An 18,711-nucleotide genomic window follows, 5' to 3' on the forward strand; every position below is an offset into this window, starting at 1 on the left:
GGAATGCATCCTCAGGAAGTGGGTAGATGACATCAAACAAAGGGAGTTGCTACAGAGCAATGTTATCCTGGAGAAGATCCCCAAAAGACTTCATCCTGGAGCCAACAAGAACATCACAAATTTTAGAAAAGGCAAAGTCCTGCATGTAAGAAAGAATAGCCCCATAAACATGATACCTTGGCTTTCATTTGTCTGGAAAACAACTTTGCAGAAGAGGGTCCTATATCCTGGTGCATGTGTCAGAGTGTGCCTTTGGAGGAATGAAGGTCAACAGCACATGGTCAGACGGTCAGAACAGCATAGCCATCAGGTAAATAGGAGCAATTCTTTCCCTGCACTCAGCTCCCAGATCTGGGGCACTGTGTTCAGTTTGTGTTTCCTGGTGTCAAGAAAGACAGTGACGTTCTGGAGTGAGCCTAGTGGAGAACTTCTAACATTGGTAGGATAAAATGATGTATGAGGAGAAGCTGAAAGGGTGAGGTTTGTCTAAGGTGGGGATGAAATTAAAAAGTGTTTATCTTATTCTTATTTTATTATTGTAACAAAAAGGAGGTGGGTATATTGTAGAAAGAGTCAGAGTCTTCTCAGGTGGGCAGAGTGAAAGACTGAGGGAGAATAAGACATGGGTTTCAGCCACAGATATTTTAATTAGGTAGTAAATAGCAGGGGAAAATCACCATCTGGGTCATCAGACATTAGCCTAGGATGGAGAGGGACTGAGAAATATCAATTATTGGACACAATAAAAACTTCACTGGAAAAGGCTCCTGGAACCTGGATCCAACATTTGTCCTCATTGCACAGGAAGGTGAACCAAAGAACTGCCTGAGATGCTTCCTAAATCACACACTCTATTCCAGTTTGAGTCTATCAATAAACCATGGGGCAACAAAAAATGTTGGCTCATTTGAGCAACATACCTGCTCTTCCACAGTGTTCTCTGCTGACAAGCTCCACCAAACAGCACAGTCATGTCGTCAGATGCCGAGATGGCCATTTTTGGAGCAGCAGCTCCTTACCTCCGAAAATCGGAGAAGGAGAGAATCGAGGCCCAGAACAAGCCTTTCGATGCCAAGACATCCGTCTTTGTGGTACACGCAAAGGAATCCTTTGTGAAAGGGACAATCCAGAGCAGGGAAACAGGGAAGGTCACTGTCAAGACTGAAGGGGGAGAGGTGAGTAAAATGCAAGATTTACAAACAGCATTTCCTTCCCACTGTGGATTCTTAACTGACACCCATTCACGTCCCTTCCTGCCCTCTGACAGACCCTGACCGTGAAGGAAGATCAAATCTTCTCCATGAACCCTCCCAAGTACGACAAAATCGAGGACATGGCCATGATGACCCACCTCCACGAACCCGCTGTGCTGTACAACCTCAAAGAGCGTTACGCAGCCTGGATGATCTACGTAAGTGGCAGCAGCAGCTTCCTTTGGGCAGCTGCAGGAACTGCTCTGCCAGGCCCAGGGGAAGCCAACGTGCTGTGTCCCTTCCTGGCAGACCTACTCGGGTCTCTTCTGCGTCACTGTCAACCCCTACAAGTGGCTGCCCGTGTACAACCCGGAGGTGGTGTTGGCCTACCGAGGCAAGAAGCGCCAGGAGGCCCCTCCACACATCTTCTCCATCTCTGACAACGCCTATCAGTTCATGCTGACTGGTGAGTGGCTCTGTCTTTCTCAGAGGGATTGGACCATTAAATTCTCTGACGGGATACTCTGTCTCAGCAATATGAAGGGACTTTTTCAAGGCTTTCATGGTTCTGACACACACATCCATTATGGGGTTTAAAATCTTCGTAACATTGTTTCTACTGTTTGAAACGAAAGATGCCTCTACACTCTGTGAGGTGTTTTGACATTCAGCTTGTTCCTTTTATGTGTAGGTAATTGACTTTCAGAGTGATCCCATCAAAAACACATTTTAAAAGTGTTCACGGAGTTACCTTTATAAATATGGTGATATTTTCCTAATATATCATTAGATTTTATGTCGCCCATTGCATTAATTACTGGTAACTTAAACAGGATTTTTTCACATTAGTGTTTCTAAAAGGGAAATATAGTATCAGAGATAGTGTGTTGGGAAAAATGTTAAGCCAAATGGACTAGGTGTAGCAAGGTATAATGTCATAACCTATATGTACTGAATTAATTTTCCATCTTTTGGCATTCTTTATTTATAAAGTGTGTATTTTCTGCCTCTTCCACAGATCGGGAGAACCAGTCGATCCTGATCACGTATGTACACCCCCTGCTCGGGTCCCTGCGGGGCTGCCCAGGGCCAGGGCCCCTCCTGCCTGACCACACGCTCTCTGCTTCTTCCCTTGTTCTGCCAGCGGAGAATCCGGGGCCGGGAAGACTGTGAACACAAAGCGTGTCATCCAGTACTTTGCAACAATTGCAGCCAGTGGGGACAAGAAGAAGGAGGAGCAGACGTCAGGCAAAATGCAGGTGAGTCAGGAAGAACAGACTGGACACTTGGCCTGTCATTGCCCTGTCAACTCAACACAGCCAGTGAATAATTTCCCCCCTGCAGGGAACACTTGAGGATCAAATCATCAGCGCCAACCCACTGCTGGAGGCCTTTGGAAACGCCAAGACCGTGAGGAATGACAACTCCTCACGCTTTGTGAGTTTCTAATGACAAAACCTGTCACTGATAAGGGACCAGGAATGTCAGAACAGATGCTGTCACTTCTGAAACGTCACAGTCAGATGACTGTACTCATTCAACCAATATTTTCCTCGTATTTTTGACAACTAGAAATTTACTAGACTCTCAAACTAAAAATATATCTTTGGAAGTGCAATACAGCACACAAAGGGGGATAATTGAAATATGTTTAAATATCTATCCCCACAACTCAGAAAGTAACAACTCACTTTTGTTTTCCACAAGACCAAAAAAAAAACATTTAACATTTAGACTACCAAAATCCACCTTCACAGCATGCACTCATTAAAAAATGGCCTTCACTATATCCATCTGTTTGAATTGCAATGTAAATGACCCAATAAAAGGCTTTCTTGTGGTTTTCTTTTTCCTGTGTATTCACGGTTATCCATTAAGTAATAGTGGGTAATAAAGCTCAGATTTTTACACTAGTATTGCCAGTATGGAGAGTTTCCTGAAATTGTTTTTGTCCTGTTTTGCTTTTTTAAAGAAGAAATAAAATCCAAACAACTACTGTGTTTGAAACCTGTCTTCTGTGAAGAACGTCTTGGTGAAATTTAAAAATACCTTTTTTTTCTTTCCTCTCTAAAGGGCAAATTCATTCGAATCCACTTTGGGGCCACAGGCAAACTGGCTTCTGCTGACATTGAAACTTGTAAGAGACCTCCTGATCTGATCCATTCCTTCCTCCCCCTTCTACCTCAGTGTTCCTTGTCAGGCCTAACTCTGTCCTGCCATCCTTGCCAGATCTGCTGGAGAAGTCCAGAGTCACTTTCCAGCTCAAGGCGGAAAGAAGCTACCACATCTTCTATCAGATCATGTCCAACAAGAAGCCAGAGCTAATTGGTAGGAAGTATTATAAAGTGGTTGATAAAATCTGAAGGTGTTCAACATTTATCTCCATTCTCACACCCAGATATGTCCTATTCGTCTTTACAGACATGCTCCTCATCACCACCAACCCATATGACTATCAGTTTGTGAGTCAAGGTGAGATCACTGTTGCCAGCATTAACGACCAGGAGGAGCTGATGGCCACAGATGTGAGTGTCACAGAGCACATTGGTGTGGTGAAAGTTCCTTTTAATGGCCCAGAGGTTTATTTGTCTGGTTCTGTTTCCAGAGTGCCATTGACATCCTGGGTTTCACTGCTGATGAGAGAACAGCCATCTACAAGCTGACAGGGGCAGTCATGCACTACGGGAACCTGAAGTTCAAGCAGAAGCAGCGTGAGGAGCAGGCAGAGCCTGATGGCACTGAAGGTACCAGCAAAATCTAGAACTCTCAGTAACAGAACCAGTTACACAGCTGGCAGTTGCCATTCAGGTATTGTGCTCCAATTTACTTTCACAAAGACAAATCTCAGCTTCCAGAATATTCTAAATTTCCCTGTAAGACATCACAAAATTTCACTGCTGAATCCTACAGCTACATCTTACAGTAGATCCACTTTCAGTTATCACTTCTCCTCTGTCACTGTCTCCCTCAGTTGCTGACAAGGCTGCCTACCTGATGGGTCTGAACTCAGCAGACCTGCTCAAGGCCCTCTGCTACCCCCGAGTCAAGGTGGGGAATGAATATGTGACCAAGGGCCAAACAGTGCAGCAGGTAACAACCAGCCTGGGAAGCTCTATCTTAATTTACTGTCTTACTGTGTGTACTGTTTTCCTTCTGATATATTCTTCCTTGTTTTAGGTGTACAATTCAGTGGGTGCCCTGGCAAAGGCTGTCTATGAGAAGATGTTCCTGTGGATGGTTGTTCGCATCAACCAACAGCTGGACACGAAGCAGCCCAGGCAGTACTTCATTGGTGTGCTGGACATTGCTGGCTTCGAGATCTTTGATGTAAGGAACACTGAAATCACAGGATAATCTTGAAAAGGCAGTTACGCATCAGCTGAAACTGGTCACTTATTGTAGGGTGGTTTTTTTCAAACATTCCATTCACTTGCAATTTCAAATTAGTATTGCATTTTTTGGAAAATTTGTTATTTTCTGGAAATGTTTTCCTTCCTTTTATATCTCAGTGGTTTTATTCCAGCTCAACCTGTGAGCTTCAATCGATCTTCATTTAATAGCTTTATGTGATATACAAGGAAGAAGCATCTGCCTTTTATATAATTAGCACAAATGTGGCAGTTTTTCAACAATTTGAACTTAATATTAAAAAAAATCCACTTACAAACAATGCATAAATACTCAAGGTACAATATTACAGAATGTAAGAAGAGAAAGGTGGACTTAGGTCTCACACAAAAGTTTGTCAAGGCTTGGAAAAAGAGAGCAATATATACATCCTTTACTTGTTAAGAGATAAAGGGTGATTCCAACAGGAAGAGTACATCAACTGCTTTAATTGAAACTGAGAAGTTCTATAGATATTTGTGAAATGTATCTGAGTCCAAGCCAGGAGTGGCAAGCACTGACAATGTCTAACTTTTTTGTTAGGACAATGGGAAAATTCACAAAATATAAGAAAAAGTAGTGATGTAAATTATGCCTTGATAGGTATAAGACTACCTAATAATTTGGAAATTTGATTTAAAAATAAATAATATATTTAAACATCATGCAAGTAGCAAAGAAAAAAAGAAAAAAAACAAAGCAAATAAAACCCCACCAAGCAAAAAAAAACCTTTAAAAATAGTTAATTAAATGTTTTACATTAAAAAAATATTTGTGTTAATTTGGCATCCCTGCATGGGTTTCTGAGATGGGATTCTGAGTGGGAAGAAGAAAAGTATACAGGCAGTTCTTCATCTGGAGAATGAGTAAATCTAGTCTTTGCATTGTCTTTGGGCAGTTCAACAGCCTGGAGCAGCTGTGCATCAACTTCACCAATGAGAAGCTGCAACAGTTCTTCAACCACCACATGTTCGTGCTGGAGCAGGAGGAGTACAAGAAGGAGGGAATTGAGTGGACATTCATTGACTTTGGGATGGACCTGGCTGCCTGCATTGAGCTCATTGAGAAGGTGTGTTGATTACATTAAAGATTTAGTTCTCTTCTTCACAACAGAATTTCAGGATTTTTCTTTAGCCTTCGTTTTTCTTGCTCTAATGCTTCATAAACCTATTATTATCCATTTATGTTCCTGGTTCTTTCTATTTAAAGTACCTTTTTTATTTCAAATATTGCATGTATTCAGAAAGGAAGTTCTAAGCTTTGTGATTAGGCTACAAATGAAGTACTTTTAGGTTATCCATTAAGTGTACTGCTATGCATTTCAAAAAAGTTAACTGTAATTTTTCTTGTATGGCAATAGAAGAATTAATGTAATCACACATAACTGGATGACAAGGATTCTCCATAGGTGTGTTTTCTAGACCACAAAGATGAACGATCTCTTTTGAGGAATCTAGACACAATTTCAATATTATGATTTCCATATTCATACTGTGACTCCTGAAACTTAATTTCTAAGAAAAATAATAGGTGCATATAGAAAAAAGTACTGATTTAATAGGGATCAATAAAAACATCGCTAAAAGCAGACACTGTTTTTGGGCAACATCCTCTTATATAGGAACAGAAAGACACATTGTATAAAAAAAAAAAAAAGAGGATGTAGCTGAAAAATCTGTTGATCTGTGGCAATAAGGTCAATTTTAGTAAGACACCTTTGACTATGCAAATCACTTTGTGAAAATAGTAATGTAAAAATCAAATCATCTTTCAATTCATCAGTTTCAAAATTACTCAGAAAATGTTGTTTGATTATTGTGACACTACCAGTCATGAAATGCATTTGTCAGACACAAATTCACATTTTGTCTGGAACCAAGACTGCAAAAATTAACAAAGATTTAAACCATTTTTGATCCAAAAATTCCATCAATTTCTCAGTTTCCTCTGTCTCCCTGCAGTCCCCTTCTGAAGGTAGATCTGTATTTTATCACTGCTATTTTTTGCTGTTTCCCCAGCCCATGGGCATCTTCTCCATCCTGGAAGAGGAGTGCATGTTCCCCAAGGCAACTGACACCTCTTTCAAGAACAAGCTCTATGACCAGCACCTGGGCAAGTCCAATAACTTCCAGAAGCCCAAGCCTGGCAAAGGCAAGGCTGAGGCCCACTTCTCCCTGGTGCACTACGCTGGCACAGTGGACTACAACATCACTGGGTGGCTGGAGAAGAACAAGGACCCCCTGAATGAAACTGTCATTGGGCTGTACCAGAAATCATCTGTGAAGACCCTGGCCTTACTCTTCGCCTCTGCTGGGGGAGAGGCAGGTCAGTTCTCTGAAATGTCATCTCTTTGATGCACAGCAACTGAGCCCCAAAGCAACAGATATCTTCATTATCTTCATTTTATCAGAGGCCAGTAGTGGTGGTGGTGGTGGCAAGAAAGGTGCCAAGAAGAAGGGTTCTTCTTTCCAGACTGTCTCAGCTCTTTTCCGGGTATGTAAACACCTTATCTTTTCATTTATGCAAAGAATTATTCTGCATTTTAAACTGGTTCAGACACAGTAAAAAAGCAAAAAAACTCCAACCAACCAACCAACCAAAAAAAAGATATTGCAAATACATATGACTTCTCCTTAGACCATCATTAAAGATAAAAATAAACAGAAATTTTCCCATAAAAAGTCCCCGCTTTCTATCCTTCACTGGATTGATTCTTATGCTACAAGATGGTGTTTAATGTTCAGAGTCAGAGGGGATTGAGCTATTGATTGAGTTATTCTCAGCTGAAAACTTGCAGCATCTCCATTGATGGGCCTTTCATGCTAAGGTCAAACAAGACAAAGGGTCATTTTTTCCACATTTCTTACACATATTCACTAAGTGATGAACCCCCAGGAAAACCTGAACAAGCTGATGACCAATCTACGGAGCACTCACCCCCATTTTGTGCGCTGCATCATCCCTAATGAGACTAAAACACCTGGTAAGATGCTCAAGTAGGAAGAGGTTTTGCTCTGGCACATTCATTCCCCTCTGCACTGGAATCTGTGCCATTCCTTTGTGCTCTGCTCTGCATTGCTCAGGTGCCATGGAGCACGAGCTGGTGCTGCACCAGCTGCGCTGTAACGGCGTGCTGGAAGGGATCAGGATTTGCAGGAAAGGGTTCCCCAGCAGAGTCCTCTACGCTGACTTCAAACAGAGGTAAGAGCACTGCACTTCTCAGCATCGTTAAAAGTGCTGTTGGTCCATTCATGGGTCCATTTGGCTCTGTTGTCAAGAATAGTTTATGTGAGCTGGTGGGGCTAAGTGGCTACTGCGTGTTGGTTGGGAAAAAATAGCCTTTTTTTCCTCTTTTCACAGATACAAGGTGCTTAATGCCAGTGCCATCCCAGAGGGACAGTTCATCGACAGCAAGAAGGCTTCTGAGAAGCTCCTTGGGTCAATCGATGTGGACCACACCCAGTACAAATTTGGACACACCAAGGTACAAACCCCCCATTCCCTCACTCACTCTGGGCCAGTGCTTTGCCCTGCCTGACAGTGGTGTGCTGCAACATTCCCTCTCCAAGGTGTTCTTCAAAGCTGGGCTGCTGGGGCTCCTGGAGGAGATGAGGGATGAGAAGCTGGCACAGCTCATCACCCGCACACAGGCCATGTGCAGGGGTTACCTGATGAGGGTGGAGTACCAGAGAATGGTGGAGAGAAGGTACACATTCCTCATCCTCAGTTAAAGCCACTGTGCTTGGGGGAAAGTGTTGACACTCTTCAGACTGAAAATATTCATTGTACACATGAATTATGCTCTAGAGAATCCATCTTCTGCATCCAGTACAACATTCGTTCCTTCATGAACGTCAAACATTGGCCCTGGATGAAGCTGTTCTTCAAGATCAAGCCCTTGCTGAAGAGTGCAGAGTCTGAGAAGGAGATGGCCAACATGAAGGAGGAGTTTGAGAAAACCAAGGAAGAGCTTGCGAAGTCTGAGGCAAAGCGGAAGGAGCTGGAGGAGAAAATGGTTTCTTTACTGAAGGAGAAAAATGACCTGCAGCTCCAAGTGCAGGCTGTGAGTAGCACCATTTATTTCCCACTCAAAAAAGGCTTATCTTTTGCAGACAGAAGGTCAGACAGATCTTCTATGAACAGATGTTAGGTATTTGTTAAATTATGGATCATACTGAACACAAAGTTGGAGAAACTAGTGTCTTACAATAGCGTGGTGAACTCAGCTAGAAGAAGTAAGGAGATACAAGTGGGAGTAGGGGTCCTGCTTTCTGGGAAAGCCATCATCTGTAAATAGCCAAGATTAAATACTCAGGACAAGATTGTACCTGCACCCCCTAACTCCATGTGAGCAGGTGAGTTCTGCCGGCAGTAGCTGTATCTCACCAGGATGAATTGATTTTGGACAGTAAGTCCTAGAATTCAAATTGGTGGTTGTAAATTCAGCCACTTAATAACAAATGGATAATTGCTCACCCAGGATATGGAAACTATGGCTTGAAATCTCTCCTCAGTCTAAAAAGGAATTAACCGAGAGATCCTGCTTCAGAACTATAGTCTTATGTCCCAGGCTTGTGCTGTTTGAGGGACTGGACTATATTGAACGCTTGTATTGCTCCCTTGGAAAATGAAAAGAAACAGGTAGATACACCCTGCTGCAGGCCAACACAGAACCTCTCTGGGCTCTCCGAGTCTTATCCATCCTGCTTTAATCCAGAAACCTTTCTTGTAAAGCCTGTATATAAAATTTGGAGAACATATGTATTTATAATAATATTAACCCATCATCTCTGGGTAGGCAATTCACACCTCTATATTATTCAGACATAATTTTGTAGAATGCAGAATAACAAAGCAAATAAGTAATTGAGCAAAATATTTAATTTCTGAGTACTGCAATGATTTGCACCTGCAAGCTGGATTTTTATCATTTGCCATATGTGCTAGATTTCTTATTAACAACACCCCATGTACCTTGCAGGTACATAGAAAAAAACCTAAAAGGACCTTCCAGAAAACAAAGTCACTGATTAGTATGCATGAAGCAAAAAGCTTGAAAATCCATTTCACTGGAAAATTAGTGATGGAAATGAGATTGGAAAATTTGTGATGCCTTTAAGTGCATGAGATATTCTCATAAATGCAAATCATGAGAAATATTTTTGAAAGAAAAAAAAAACATTTTTTTTAAGGCTTCCAAAGAGAGATCCATTTCCCAGACAGAAAAACTGACATTAAGCTCTTTGATTGGAAAGACTTTTTCAGAAATGGCTTATACATCTTAGTAAGATAAAAGATTCAAAGCATGATAAACACATACAATCTGTGTCTCCCCCACAGGAAGCAGATAGCCTGGCTGATGCTGAGGAAAGGTGTGACCAGCTCATCAAAACCAAAATCCAACTGGAAGCCAAAGTTAAAGAAGTGACTGAAAGGGCTGAGGATGAGGAAGAAATCAATGCTGAGCTGACAGCCAAGAAAAGAAAACTGGAGGATGAATGTTCAGAGCTGAAGAAAGATATTGATGACCTTGAGCTGACACTGGCCAAGGTGGAGAAGGAAAAACACGCCACAGAAAACAAGGTATGAGGCAGAAAATCTCACTCACACTCCGGAAAAGAGCCCTCTGCTGTTCCAGGACTTCTGTATCTACCTCCTTTATTTACACTTGCTCCCTTCTTCCCCAAGGTGAAAAACCTCACCGAGGAGATGGCAGCCCTGGACGAGACCATCGCCAAGCTGACAAAAGAGAAGAAAGCCCTCCAAGAGGCCCATCAGCAGACCCTGGATGACCTGCAGGCAGAAGAGGACAAAGTCAATACACTGACCAAAGCCAAGACCAAGCTGGAGCAGCAAGTGGACGATGTAAGCACAGGCAGACACAGCAGGAAGAGACAGGTATGGAGCTGGACGTGGCTGGTGGAGCACTGATGGCCTTGTTGTGTGCAGCTGGAAGGGTCCCTGGAGCAAGAGAAGAAACTGCGCATGGACCTGGAGAGAGCCAAGAGGAAACTGGAAGGAGACCTGAAGCTGGCCCAGGACAGCATCATGGATCTGGAGAATGATAAGCAGCAGCTGGATGAGAAACTGAAGAAGTAAGTGTGGCCCTGGGGCACCTCAGTGCTGAGCTGGAGCTCTTGGCTTTTTGCTTTCAGCTGTAACACCCTTTGCTTTGCCCAAAGGAAAGACTTTGAAATCAGCCAGATCCAGAGCAAAATCGAGGATGAACAAGCCCTGGGCATGCAACTGCAGAAGAAGATCAAGGAGCTGCAGGCAAGTGTCTGCTCCTTGCCCTGCCTGCCTCAGGCTCAGCTCAGGCAGGAGGAGGGCACGGGTGAGAAGGGTCCCTGGTGTTCTGCAGGCCCGCATTGAGGAGCTGGAGGAGGAAATCGAGGCCGAGCGAACCTCTCGTGCTAAAGCAGAGAAGCATCGGGCTGACCTGTCGAGGGAGCTGGAGGAGATCAGCGAGCGCCTGGAAGAAGCAGGAGGGCGACGGCAGCTCAGGTGGAGATGAACAAGAAGCGGGAGGCAGAATTCCAGAAGATGCGCCGCGACCTCGAAGAGGCCACACTGCAGCACGAAGCCACGGCTGCCGCCCTGCGCAAGAAGCACGCGGACAGCACAGCTGAGCTCGGGGAGCAGATCGACAACCTGCAACGTGTCAAGCAGAAGCTGGAGAAGGAGAAGAGTGAGCTCAAGATGGAGATTGATGACCTGGCCAGTAACATGGAGTCTGTCTCCAAAGCCAAGGTATTGAAAACTCTACTGAAAACCACATGAAAATCAATTACACTCAAATTGGTCGTTTCCATTTGTGGCCTGGTTACCATCAAACTGCCTGTCTCTGTGTGGAGCTGTGTTTCTTACCTTCTAACTCCAAGGAACAGTCCAGAGCTTGCAAGTCTGGTCATGTTTTTCTGTTTAGAGTCCTGGTCTTCAGAAGAAGCAGGTGACTAGATCCTAATCTTCTCTCACTCTCTGTGACCTCCCCAGGCAAATCTGGAGAAGATGTGCCGCACCCTGGAAGACCAGCTGAGTGAGATTAAGACAAAGGAAGAAGAGCATCAGCGCATGATCAATGACCTCAATGCTCAAAGAGCTCGTCTGCAGACAGAGTCAGGTGAGAGAGACTCCCCTGTGTGTGGTGGGACTCCTAAAACAGGCTTGTTTGGGTCTCAAATGACAGTGAAAGTGGCTCTTTTTCATGTGCTTTCCCAGGCGAATATTCCCGACAGGTGGAGGAGAAAGATGCTCTGATTTCTCAGCTGTCAAGAGGCAAACAGGCTTTCACCCAACAGATTGAGGAGCTCAAGAGACACTTAGAGGAAGAAATTAAGGTAATTTCCGATTTCCAAAAGCTGGCCATTCAAAACGCTTGTAACATCACACTTCCTAGTGGGGGCAGGGTCTACTTAGCACAGGTAGACCCTGCCATACTGGGGGAAAGTTTTCATTTCTGCAGCAAGTATGATTTGTGGATGAGACCTCCAGGCTTACATCTGTCCTTCATTGCAAACAATCTTTGAAAAGTCTTGTTTTCAGTGTGAAATTAATTCATTGGAAGAGACTTCCCAGGATATTGCCATTCCTGGACCCAATCCCACTCTCTCCCAAGGCCAAGAACGCCCTGGCCCACGCCCTGCAGTCCGCTCGCCACGACTGTGACTTGCTGCGGGAACAATATGAGGAGGAGCAGGAAGCCAAGGGGGAGCTGCAGCGCGCCCTGTCCAAGGCCAACAGCGAAGTGGCCCAGTGGAGAACCAAATACGAGACAGACGCGATTCAGCGCACGGAGGAGCTTGAGGAGGCCAAGTACGTGGGGAGGATGGGGAAGGCTGGCAGAGACTAAAACCAGAAAATTGAGGAGAGCACTATGATATTCAGGAAGAAGTCAGTGTTCTTATTTGTGGTTGGGTACAAGGAGAATAGCAAATAAATTCTGTAATGCACATGGTTTGGGAAAAAATTCACAGGCAAGCCTTTATGAGGGAAACGATGTAGTATGTAGACAAATAGAAAAGGAACATGGACCACAGACTGTGAAGTGGCTAACACACTGTTGAGAAAAATACTACAGAATCGGATTTCTCGTTTATTGATGGCTGTGAGCTCTAGGTTATGACTGAAGTGGTAAAACATCTTGTGAAAAGCCCATTAACCACACACAACAACCCCCCCCTTTGCTCTCATACCACAAGATGTGCTTAACACAGGAAGAAGCTGGCCCAGCGCCTGCAGGATGCAGAGGAACACGTGGAAACTGTCAATGCCAAATGTGCCTCCCTGGAAAAGACAAAGCAGAGGCTGCAGAATGAAGTGGAGGACCTGATGATTGACGTGGAGCGATCCAATGCCGCCTGCGCTGCTCTGGACAAGAAGCAGAAGAACTTTGACAAGGTCTTTTGGGCCCCAGCCCCGGCACTCCTGGGCAGAGCATCCCCCAGCATGGCCACATCCCTCCTCACGCCCCCTTTCTCTTCAGATCCTGGCAGAATGGAAGCAGAAGTATGAGGAAACGCAGGCTGAGCTGGAGGCCTCCCAGAAGGAGTCTCGCTCGCTCAGCACGGAGCTGTTCAAGATGAAGAATGCCTATGAGGAGTCCTTGGACCACCTGGAAACAATGAAGCGGGAGAACAAGAACTTGCAGCGTAAGTCCCTGGCCCTCTGCTCCGGGAGGGGCTTTCTCCCAAGCTTGTATGTCTGCCACACTTACTGGGTCTGGGTCTGCAGTGATAAGAAGATGACTGCCACCTTCATACACCAGGGTCTTCTCCTTTCAGCTCTCTGCTTGACCATGTTACTTTTCATCCTTCCTTACAGAGGAGATTTCTGACCTCACCGAGCAGATTGCAGAGGGAGGAAAGGCAATTCATGAGCTGGAGAAAGCCAAGAAGCAAACTGAGCAGGAGAAAGCTGAAATCCAGGCTGCTCTCGAGGAAGCTGAGGTACATGACCATAATCAATGCCTCCCAGAGAGATATTAAGGAGCAGAGCAAGAGACAAAAACTTGTGAATTTCAAGGACAGCCAAGGTTTTGGTTTCCAACATCATCCAGAGTAAAATAGTCCCATTTTTCTGTATAAGAGGTAGTTTGGAAGAAAACAGCTGTAGAAAAACATTGTTTATTGAGACAGTGTTTCTCTTTTGTCCAGGCCTCTCTGGAACATGAAGAGGGGAAGATCCTGCGCCTGCAGCTTGAGCTCAACCAGGTGAAGTCTGAGATTGACAGGAAGATAGCAGAGAAAGATGAGGAGATCGACCAGCTCAAGAGAAACCACCTCAGAATTGTGGAGTCTATGCAAAGCACCCTGGATGCTGAGATCAGGAGCAGGAATGAAGCCCTGAGGCTGAAGAAGAAGATGGAGGGAGACCTGAATGAAATGGAGATCCAGCTCAGCCATGCCAACCGTGTGGCTGCAGAGGCACAAAAGAACCTGAGAAACACCCAGGCTGTGCTCAAGGTACGGTACAAAAAAACAGGTTCTCACTGGTTTCTGACACAGTTAAATATCAACAATGATGGAATGGGACTGCAAAAAACACCATTCGGTTTTCAGGATCCTCCACAGATCTCTCTCCACATTCCCCTTTTATTAACCTCTTCGGGTAAACAGCACCAAGTGTTGCCATTCAGTTAACAATTCCCAGGACTTTGGTGACCTGATGTTTGGATCTCACACATTCACACACTATCATTCTGTGATCGTATAAACCATGCAGGTTATCTTGCAGACTGATAAGTGGTTTTCTGCTTTGCGAAAACAGCACTCTCTTTTTCAAAACATGATCAAGAACAAAACACTTAATCAAATACTTTTTGGTTCTAATAAACTGAATCTGCAGGTTCAGGCTTGCTCAACTCGTTCCCACAGCTAAAAATTTTCCTGTTTTTAAAATTTTATCATTTCTATATTGATATTAAAATGGAAAGTAGGAGAATAGGAAAAATATGCCTCCTAATCTCTTTTTTTCCTTACAAGGACACCCAGATCCATCTGGACGATGCTCTCAGGACCCAGGATGACCTGAAGGAGCAGGTGGCCATGGTGGAGCGCAGAGCAAACCTGCTGCAGGCTGAAGTGGAGGAGCTACGGGCAGCCCTGGAGCAGACAGAGCGGTCGAGGAAATTGGCTGAGCAGGAGCTCCTGGATGCCTCTGAACGTGTGCAGCTCCTCCATACTCAGGTAAGTTCTAGAGTTGAATACGTATAACACCTACAGTTCTTAGAGAATTTAAATGATCAATAGCTTGGTTTTCCTTTTTTAATTGTATTATGTCAATTACTCTTCATCAGTCTACCACTGTCATTTATTAGTATATTAGTATATTAGTATATATATTTGTGTATATTTTTCATATAAAACTGTATTAAAACCATAAATAAAAATAGGCAATTTGATTTTTCTAAATATGGTATAAAGTAACTGGATAAAAGAACGTGTCTTTTTCTTCAACAGAACACCAGCTTGATCAACACCAAGAAGAAGCTGGAGACGGACATTTCTCAGATTCAGAGCGAAATGGAGGATACGATCCAGGAAGCCCGCAATGCTGAAGAGAAGGCCAAGAAGGCCATCACAGATGTGAGTCGGGACTCCTTCCATTGCTGATGGTCAGTGTATTCTCCCCAAAATGTCTCCAGCCCCACAACTCACCTGTTGCTCTGCTCAGGCGGCCATGATGGCAGAAGAGCTGAAGAAGGAGCAGGACACCAGTGCCCACCTGGAGAGGATGAAGAAGAACCTGGACCAGACGGTGAAGGACCTGCAGCACCGTCTGGAAGAGGCCGAGCAGTTGGCCCTGAAGGGAGGCAAGAAGCAAATCCAGAAGCTGGAGGCCAGGGTGAGCAGGGCTGTGCTGGTGCATGAGTGACCCTGTCCCTTGGAGAGACACCCCAGGGAAGCTGCAGGGATGGGCTTCTCATTGCAGGTGCGGGAGCTGGAAGCAGAGGTTGATGCTGAGCAGAAGCGCAGCGCTGAAGCCGTGAAGGGTGTGCGCAAGTACGAGAGGAGGGTGAAGGAACTCACCTACCAGGTAAGGCTGGAGGCCTCCTTGGGCTGATGCACCTTCATTCCAAGAAACAAAAGCTTTTCACCTGGACTCCAAGGGTAAATGTTATTTTGTGATGTGCAGAAAGCAATAATTCACTCTCTTTCCTGTTTATCAACTGCTTTAGTCTGAGGAAGACAGGAAGAATATTCTCAGGCTGCAGGATCTGGTGGACAAGCTACAAATGAAGGTGAAATCCTACAAGAGACAGGCTGAGGAAGCTGTAAGTATTGTTTGGAGAAATAGCAAGTGTTGCTTTCTGTGGGTGTCACACAGGTGTTGAGGAGATGAATATCAGAATTTGGAAAATGCCTGGGATCACCAATCCCCCAGGAAAGGGATGGAGGTTTGTGCCTTCCCCCAGGGAAGAGCTGTAGCCCCACAAGGCCGAGGTGCAGGAGGAGTGAAATCCCTGCCCTGGGCTCCTCATCACCAACTCCCTCTCCCCACACAGGAGGAGCTCTCCAATGTCAACCTCTCCAAGTTCCGCAAGATCCAGCATGAGCTGGAGGAAGCCGAGGAACGGGCTGACATTGCAGAGTCCCAGGTCAACAAGCTCCGAGTGAAGAGTCGGGAGTTTCATGGGAAGAAAATAGGAGAGGAAGAGTGAGGATGCCATGAGGCAACAGTGGCCTGAGGGCTGCACAAAATGTGAACCTCCTTTCACTTTCTTCTGCTCTGAGTCTTTATAACCACGTCTGTATGTAGAGAATAAAGGCCATAGATTCTTTTGCATGCACATCCAATCACTGTTTTCAGTAGTTAAAATTTAATTCTGAAGTTATTTAAGTATTCATTGTTTTCAAACAATTAAATTTCAGGAATAAGATCTTGAATTTTCTGGAGTAAGATTCAAAATCTCTAGTACTGCTACTACGGTAACAGTTCTAGGCATGAGAGGAGATGAATTTTTTGCACTGCATTAGTGTTTCCCAGCAATGGAATTGTGATTTCAAGCCAGAATAAATAAATATTAATAAACAAAGTTCTATAAGAAGAGCAATTGTAAACCTATGCTTTACAAGTTTACAAGGGTATATATCAAGAGGAACTTGTTTTTACTTTCTAAAACTGGAATTGAGAACAACTCTGGTAACATGAAACCCTAAAGAAATCTCCAAGCCTGACACCCTGAGAATATAGGGAATCCCTAAATCTGGTGGCTCTGCACTGCCAACCAGTGCTTTCTGCCTTCCTTTTGGAGCAATAGAGGAGCTTTGCTGAATAAGTGAACTGAACGCTGGGTGGAAAGAAGCAGCTGAGAGTCATTGGCTTTTTATTCATCCCATATAGGGTAACATTGCAGAAGATGTATGAACAGGACAAAAATGAGGAAAGGTTGACCATGAGAAAGAGCCTCAAGGCAACAACAATGTCTCCCAGCCCCAGCCGTTCTTGTGAGTGCCCTGGGGTGCTGTACAGCCCGAGCAAGTCTGGGGAACACCAGTGACTCCGTGAGGAAGCAAAGAGATTGCAGCCACTGGGACATCACAATGACACTCACATTAGAGCTTCATTTATCTAGAATGTATATGCTGTGCATATACACAGCAGCCATGCATAGACCTTGGCACACCCCAGAGCTGCTGAGGGCAGATTCTACAAGCAGATACAAGAAACGGTAAATGAGACTTGGCTCTTACTACAGGAACACATACAGGTCCCTCAAGGTTCCTGGTCAGCTCTTCACCACTGCATTTCCAGGGAGCACTTCAAGAAGTTGTAATCTAGCTGGGGAAGGGAGCTGGAGATGTCAGATGACCTTTTGCACTGACCACAGTGTTTTTGCAGCAACTGCATTCAGGACTGGGAGGTCCTCCTCCTGCTAAATACACTGAGGTTTACACACAAGGAATCCTCCCATGTTATAACTAAATATGGAAGTAGTTTGCTAGGCAGCAACTAAATATATTTAGGAAAAGATGACGCCCTGTGGTGACTCCTGTGTCACTGTAAGTGATGATCCTCAGAGACAGCATCTCTATGTGTGAAGCTGTGAAAACTGTATCTGTGACACTGAGATCTGGGCACCAAGGAAAGGAAACCTTGGGTATCTTTTTAAACCTGACGACTGACTAGCAAACATCACAAAAACTTTGGGAATCATAAGTGGATGCCAAAAATCCCTGCTCCCTTTGGACAATATTATAGTGACCCTCCAAAATGAACAGCCTGGTCTGACTGTGGAAAATCATGATGCACTTGGAGCACTTGAAACTGTTGGGGCTCATCTCTCACCTGATGGCCTGAGGATTTGTTCCCAAATCCTCAACTGATGAAAGGTAACATTGCAGGTTCCTTAAATGACAACACCTTGGGCCAATTCTTTACTTCAAACTGCATGTGTGGGAAAGGCTGAGAAGTCCCACACACTGCACTGGGCTGACCTGGCCTTGCCACCAGCCATCCTGGAAAGCTTGGCTAAGGACTTTTGGAATCAGAGTGGAATATAAAGGGAGGGTTAAGGAAAAGCACTTTCTCCTCGCTTTGTGATTTGCTGCCTTATCTGGAGAACAGGAGTCATTTTGCATTAACACACTATTTCTGGAGTCAGGCTGCTTATGACCTGAAATGTGCTGATGCACAGGTAACTGATCTTGGGAAAAACATGGGCCCATTGCAGGCATAAAGGAACATCTCTAAGAGAAGGTTTAAAATAGATGCAGCTGATGAGCTCCACTAAAGCTGCTGCCTCGTGTGGACTATGGAGTTCTCTGACCTTAAACAGCTTGGCCATGAAAGACAGGAGGCACTGAAACGTGGAGAAAGTGTTTCTAACCTTAAGAAAGAAGTTCCTTACAATAATCAAGAATATTCTGAGTTGGGAGGGACCCAAGGATCATCAAGTCCAACTCTTAAATGAATGACCTGTACAGGGATCAAACCCACAACTAGGGATTAACCATCACCATGCTCTGACCAACTGAGCTGATAATGCCAGATCTAGCTTTCCAGTTCTCCAAGTCCTCACCATCCATGCCCTCAGGCCACACCAACAGTGCTTTGACCACAAAGGGCTTTCCTCCCAACGACAGAAAAGGATGGGACCAGAGAGCAAAAGAGAGAAAGGAATAGAGATGCA

The 18,711-nt window shown here is 44.5% G+C and overlaps 1 pseudogene across 1 annotated transcript; it reads left to right on the forward strand.

The window, feature by feature from the left end:
* The first annotated feature begins 971 nt into the window (after positions 1-971).
* Positions 972-16,365, forward strand: LOC126642142 (myosin heavy chain, skeletal muscle, adult-like; annotated as a pseudogene). Its single transcript, XR_007629391.1, has 38 exons — positions 972-1,175; positions 1,268-1,411; positions 1,503-1,659; positions 2,212-2,239; positions 2,338-2,452; positions 2,538-2,630; positions 3,267-3,330; positions 3,423-3,521; positions 3,615-3,718; positions 3,799-3,937; positions 4,165-4,283; positions 4,371-4,520; positions 5,479-5,649; positions 6,599-6,905; positions 6,991-7,073; positions 7,476-7,563; positions 7,664-7,781; positions 7,941-8,064; positions 8,150-8,286; positions 8,388-8,643; positions 9,921-10,163; positions 10,269-10,445; positions 10,530-10,675; positions 10,763-10,853; positions 10,942-11,330; positions 11,574-11,700; positions 11,799-11,917; positions 12,196-12,392; positions 12,794-12,977; positions 13,063-13,228; positions 13,401-13,525; positions 13,733-14,041; positions 14,561-14,764; positions 15,038-15,163; positions 15,252-15,422; positions 15,510-15,614; positions 15,757-15,852; positions 16,084-16,365. The product of XR_007629391.1 is annotated as a myosin heavy chain, skeletal muscle, adult-like (transcript).
* Positions 16,366-18,711: the final 2,346 nt, after the last annotated feature.

The sequence above is a fragment of the Myiozetetes cayanensis genome, unplaced genomic scaffold (genome assembly GCF_022539395.1).
Source record: "Myiozetetes cayanensis isolate MyiCay16 unplaced genomic scaffold, myiCay2020 scf22, whole genome shotgun sequence".
NCBI classification, from domain to species: domain Eukaryota; kingdom Metazoa; phylum Chordata; class Aves; order Passeriformes; family Tyrannidae; genus Myiozetetes; species Myiozetetes cayanensis.